Genomic DNA, 6,703 nt, shown 5'->3' with positions numbered 1-6,703 from the left:
GATAAATCCACTTATTTCACACAATTCTTCCGGTTATGCCTGATCTTCCTCACTTTTCATAATAGGGGATGACCTTGCCCGATGCGGACAAGCGGGTAAACCGACTTACCTTCTCACCTTACCTAAGCGAACCTGAGCTAGAAAAGGCCCATTTTGAGATAGTCGAACATATAGAATATAGTAGTTCGAACAGGGTACTTGAAACAAAGAAACAATATTACTAGTTAACAAAAGCAACACCATAAAATGTTACATTCAAAACCCTTACCATTGATGCAAAGACCATTTCTTGAAGGAAATTACACAACAAGTTTTTATATGCAGGAAATCTTTAGAATTTGAAAGAATAAACAAAACCCTCAGTTGGGCTATCTGAACAACCGAGTAATGACCTATTCCCATAGGGATTGATAAAAGACTTCCGTTTACACCAATATTTATAACAGGAGGAATCAATAAATTATAAGCACAGTTGGTGTTCAAAGCTTAACATTAAAAACAAAGATTGGGTCACCCATCTAGGTCCTAGGCAAGAAGGCCACTAAAACTCTACAACCCAGGAAACCAGGGCAACACTACATCCAGACATCCTCATGCTAAGTAGTTAGGCAATCAGAGGGCTTGTTGAATGATAAAATCCTTCGAGGGTTTAGTGATAAACCAACCTGGATGGCAGCAGAGGGAAAAGAGATATGAGGAGGTTCGAGGAGAATGTGTACATGCAACCAGAATCAAAACCGAGTTAGTAGAAACCTCACCGAGCGGTAATACTGAATGGTGAAAGAGAACCCGAGCAAATAACTCACCCGTGAGATAGTTTTGGAGCTGCGATACTGACCTGCACTATTAACCATGAACCTAAGGTTAGATTCATAGCCCCTTTCTCTCTGATGAAAGAGATAGAACCCGAAACCCTGTTAGTAACACAGTCTTTACCTGGGTGAGGACATTTGTTTCCAGAATCATCTCCATCCGAGGGTAAGGAGCCGGCTTTAGCAGGAACCACCTGCACGGTTCAAGAAAATCTACTTAGAACTCTTACTTGTGCCTTTGGGAAAAGAAAAACATTATCAATATTAACCAGAATCTCAAGGAAACCAGTGCATTGTTTACCAAAGGGATAATGCATGTTGTAGCTTGCCGGTGAGTGGGGTTCTTGTACGCAGAAACCCTCATCGCCATGAAGAAACGCATACTATGTTGCAGAGCAATCAAATGGAAACACAAAAAAGCCAAAAGACCTTGATTGCGGAACAGAGTAAAGGAGTTGGTTACCACAACAAACCCTGGCTACCGAGGACCATTGGATCTAGAGATGCCAAGTGTCCTGGGTCCTCGGACCTTTTTGGGCGACTACAGGGAATGCGTATCTCGAAATTTGCTTAACGCGTGCCATAAAGCCAATGTTACAATGTCATATCAACCATAAATTCTGCAGATGACACAAATTACGTGGTGGTAAAAATCTAGTGATATTTATTTTTGGAGTAGTCTTTAACGCGACTTTTTGAAAGCTTTTCCGGCGATTTTTTCCGGTGAAAATCCGGCAGTAATTTATTGGAATCCAAGTTTGATAGCTAATTTCTGCACAATGAAACTGTCCCAGGGGTTTTTCAGGGTGCTGAATCCGAATATGCAGTTAAAAAACCATTTTAACTGCAACAAATCATGATTTCATCTCAATTTCTTCCGCCGGATTCCGTCACCGGAATCTCAAAAAGTCGCATTATAGACAACTCCTTTATTTTTTTACTTTTTATTTTTATGATTGGGTAAATGATTTGCCTTGAAATGCCTGTTACAAGGTTATTTAACTCTAAAGATAAAATAACTATGTTCTAACTGTCTGTTAAGTAAAACTCTCATTTAGTACTCTTTCCCATCCTTTCTATGTTCTAACTGTCTGTTAAGTAAAACTCTCATTTAGTACTCTTTCCCATCCTTTCTAGCTTACCATAATTAATATTATTTATAAAAATAAAATAGATGGTTGGCAACCACCAACGCTCGAGAGGGATTTAGATTCAAAAGCATAAACAAAGCTTTGTAATCTTGAGTGAGCCTGTTATTAATGACAGCGAAATACACATTCTTGTACTCGGGAAGCAACTCCATGGCATCCTTGATTCATGGCATTATTGTATGTTCCAACCCCAGATCCTTGATGGTCTCTGACATGGTGTTATCGTGCGCCTTTTCAGGTAGAATGCAGACAAGGCAGCGACCAATCCGCTGAGTTCCCGCTGCTAGACCTATGGTACATGTTTGTGTTGCGTTTGAACATGCCTCTTTAGTAAGCGTTGCGTTCATGCCCGTTGCGAGAGCTGATATGAATTCTGTGCTCTCTGGCTCTACCTGCTTTCTCTCCATTTTAGACTACAATATCACAACACTACTTTATTTATTACTTTAATTATGAAAATATTTTTATTTTTTTTGGAATAGTTATATTTTAGTAAATGTGATAAAAAAATTAAATGATAAGTTTTAACTTTATAATTTATATAATTTTAATATTTTTAGATTTTTTTATGATGATCCGTTGAGATCAAACATTGGTCTATCGGACCTAAAGAAACAAATTATTTATTTTGATTTAAGATTTTATTCCTATGCTCAAAAAGCTCGGAGAGAAGCCTCCCAAGCTCACTATAATTTTGACATTGTAAAAGGCTAGGAAGGTCAGTATTGTAACAAAGATTGTGAAACTGAGATCTAATGTGGTTGTACGCGGGGCACTCTAAGAGGAAGTGGTTTTCATCTTCGATGTTCCTATTCTCACATATATGGCAGATCCTTTCCATCCATGGCGTTTTAGGAACATCGAAACTGAATTCATTATATATTAAAAATACATTTTTAATAATAACAATAATAATTTTTATTACCCTATTGCCATTAAAATATGAAAATATATGATAGTTAAATTTATTCCAAAAATTACATGTAGTAATAAATTACAAGTTGGCATAAATTTGTAATGGTTAATAATTTTATCATGTTATATATATATTTTTTTTAAATTTAGTTTAACCTGATAAATTTAGTATATATATAATTTTTATAAATTTAGTTTAACATGAAAATTTTAGTATATATATATATTTTATTTTAATTAAATTGCAATTTTTTTTAAATTTAATAAGATTGCATCTCCACCATATCTAATATATCATCCGGATCAATCAAATATAATCAAATATCCTAAAATTAACCAAATATTATAAACCGGTTCAACATTTAATTGTACAATCCGCACCAACGAAATTAAAGAAAAAAAAATAATTTAAGTATTAGGGGTTTACGCAGTGCATTATATTACATATCATTTTGGGATTCAACTGCTAAATGGTCATACGTTAATGACTTACTTAACGCAGTTGAATCCCAAAATGATATCTAATATAATGCACTGCGTAAACCCCTAATACTTAAATTCAAAAAGAGTGAAGGGATCTCTACTTGAATGGTTCATGAGGCACAATACTTGGTAAGGTTTTGCAAATGGGGTAGCAAGCTAAGTGGGCTTGATTGTGGGGAAAACTCCACAGTTAAGCGCGCTTGAGCCAGAGGAGATCTGGGATGGGTGACCTTCCAGGAAGTCCTGGTTACCGGGTGCAAGCCCCGGAAGTGATGATTGACGCTATGTGATTCATTTCACTAGTTTCAATCCCACTTCTTCACCCCTGTGAGCATCACCCGATGCAATGAGTGCTAAATGAACAATTCAAAAATCATGAGAAATTAGTCAGTTACGACTACCTCTCATGGAAATGGTCATATGTTAATGACTTATTTAACGCAGTTGAATCCCAAAATGATATCTAAAAAAAATAATTCAAGTTTTCAAATGAAAAAAATATATTAGCATAAAATGTTTTAATGCTAACAATGTCAAAGATTTTAAACCTAACCAGAGACCGCCACCCGTCCCTCCCCAGGAAAAAATGTTCAGTTAACAGAAAATATTGCAGAATTAATAAAGGAAAGAGAATGTTCAGTTAACAGAAATATTGCAGAATTAGTAAGGGAATGGGGAGTCCTCATCTTCTCAGATGGCTAAGCAGAATTATGCACTTTTGAAACTCTATGAAGCAGTGTTCAATTCAGCATATCCCTGGTTCCAGGAATGTCCAGGGTGACCTTTTCTCCAAGGAAGGCCTTGCGATGGAGCCGGGATCTTGGCGATTGAGAGTTCTTCATGATGGATCTTCCTTTCTTATTCAGGATTTCAGTATCAAACGAATGTGATTTCTTTCAATTTTCGGCTTATGCAGTTCTTATATAGATCTTCAGCATCACGAGATTGTGACTTCTTTCAATCTGATTCATATGACTTGCATTTTAGTTTTTTTTAATATCTGTCCATGATGTGTAGCTGCTCAAACTTTTGAATACTTGTGTATAACTTTGAGTTTTGGTTCTGATCCCTTGGGGATCTTTCAATTCTGTACTATATATTGTTATATCCTGGCAGTTCCCACTGTCATATTACAATGTATTGTGATCTTTATATTAAGATAACTGTCTGAAAAAAAATGGCGAGTAACAAGTTAAGACGGTGCACCGCTTAATAATGACACAGAAGAAATAAAATCATGGACCGAATCCCTACAAATTTTTGGAGGTTTCACCAAAATACAGTTGACATTACCCAATCGAATGGATCGTCGCTGGTCTAAAATTTAGATCTCGTGACAGACCGACATAATAAAACATAAGCAGTAAGACAAAAAAAAAAATATATCTGCAGTAAGACAAGTCACGTCGAAAACACGGGAGCAATTTCTTCTTTTAATACGTAGCAAATACGTGGTACTGAAGTTAACTTGAGTGAGTGACGTGGCAGTTTTGTGTGTTTTTCTTGGGGCGAGGCGTCCATTGTTCTACGCGTCCATCGTCGAATACGGATGGATAAACCTGATAGCTGGTTACCGACCTCCTAATTCCACTGAGGGTGAATTATGGATGTGTCCGACGACGTGGACTGTTATCACGAGTTCAAAATGTGGAAAATTGCAAGGATAACCATAAATCTCGTCGGTGTTCAAGACACATTCCCAAAATCCTATAATTCATTCTACGATTAAAATATATATATATATATATATATATATATATATTTATTTATTTATTTTAGAGTAATTTAATTTTACAATGTTAGATTTTAGGCTTTTGTGATTTTTAATTTGGTAAGTATGTTTTTTGGATTAATTATATCAATATTATGTGGTTGACTAATGTGATTCATTTTCAAGATAAACATAAAAATAATGTGGTTCATCCTCAAGATAAAGATGAAAAAATTTTATAGATTTTAATGAATTAATGAATAAATAACATGGAAGCATGACTCCAAAATTAGCCCTTAGAAAATTAGTTATTTAATTAATAAATTAATGTATTTTTAAATTTTTAAATTTCAATTAAAATCTAGGGATTATAAACTAACCGGTAATTGTTTATATAAATTTTAATTATTTATTTATAATATTAAAATTATTATACATATATTAATTATTATAATATAAAATAAGAACTTATTTATTAATAGTATAAAATTATTATATATGTACTATTGATTATATTAACCAATTTTTATTTATAACTCAATTTTTATTTCATAAATAATTAAATAGATTAATAAAATAGAATAATTTATTGATAATATTATATAATTATATAAGAATTATTGGTTTTAATAACCATTTTTATCTATAAAATGACCAGAAACAACTCCAAAACGAATTAAAAATGTAGACTAACCTTATTTATATTCCATAAATAAGTAAATCAATAAATAGAATAATAAAAATATAATATAATATTTACTCATTATTTCCAAAAAAAAAAAAGGAATTTGAATAATCAAGATAAAAGCACTGGAATCCAATTCTTACTTAATTTCCACCCATCATCCCTATTGAGATTGATAACATGTTTCTCAATCTTAATAGTCTCTCTCAGCTTCTTACGGTGGAAATGGTCAACTCTTGCAATGACCTTCACATCCTCAATGCAAACATGGTGTTTATATGTCTCTGCATGTTCTGCAAGTGATGGGTGGAAATTAAGTAAGTGATTATTCCCTTTTTCTTTTTCTTTTTTGAAATAATAAGTCAATATTATATTATATTTTTATTATTCTATATTTACTTATTTATGGAATAGAAATAGAATTAGTCTACATTATTAATTCCTTTTGGAGTTGTCTCTAATCATTTTATAAATAAAAATGGTTATTAAAATCAATAATTCTTATATAATTATTTAATATTATTAATAAATAATTTAATATCATTTCTTATCTGCTAATTATAATAAATAATAAATTGGTTAATATAATCGATAGTACATATATAATAATTTAATACTATTAATAAATAAGTTCTTATTTGATATTATAATAATTAATATATGCATAATAATTTTAATGTTATAAATAAATATTTATATAAACAATTAACGACTAGTTTATAATGGCTAGTTTGTAACAACTAGTTTTTATTTGGAATTTAAAAATTAAAAATACATTAATTTTTTTTTTCTAAGTAAAATTAGTAGAAAATATACAAAGAGGATGAAGCCTCAAAAAAGTTTATCAAAGTGACATCAAAATCTGGACTACCCCAACATTGGGGAAACCAGTCTAGTAAGGTCATAACCTTCAAAAATGGTAACAGATTTGAGACCAAACCTCACT

General features: G+C 32.4%; 1 long non-coding RNA gene across 2 annotated transcripts; it reads right to left on the bottom strand.

Moving 5' to 3' along the window:
- Positions 1 to 426: 426 nt before the first annotated feature.
- LOC149206519 (uncharacterized) lies at positions 427 to 1,241 on the bottom strand. 2 transcript variants are annotated; one of them, XR_016251930.1, is made up of 4 exons: positions 1,114 to 1,241; positions 937 to 1,006; positions 807 to 838; positions 427 to 665 (listed from the first exon to the last, which is right to left on the bottom strand). It is a non-coding gene; the product is annotated as an uncharacterized LOC149206519 (long non-coding RNA). The 2 variants fall into 2 exon arrangements; XR_016251929.1 differs by having other exon boundaries at positions 427 to 838.
- Positions 1,242 to 6,703: the final 5,462 nt, after the last annotated feature.

The sequence above is a fragment of the Pinus tabuliformis genome, chromosome 1_2 (assembly GCF_031772625.1).
Source record: "Pinus tabuliformis cultivar Carrire ecotype Pingquan chromosome 1_2, CPIR1, whole genome shotgun sequence".
NCBI lineage: Eukaryota > Viridiplantae > Streptophyta > Pinopsida > Pinales > Pinaceae > Pinus > Pinus tabuliformis.
The sequence above is the reverse complement of the archived record's forward strand: the minus strand, read 5'-3'. Positions and strand labels throughout refer to the sequence as shown.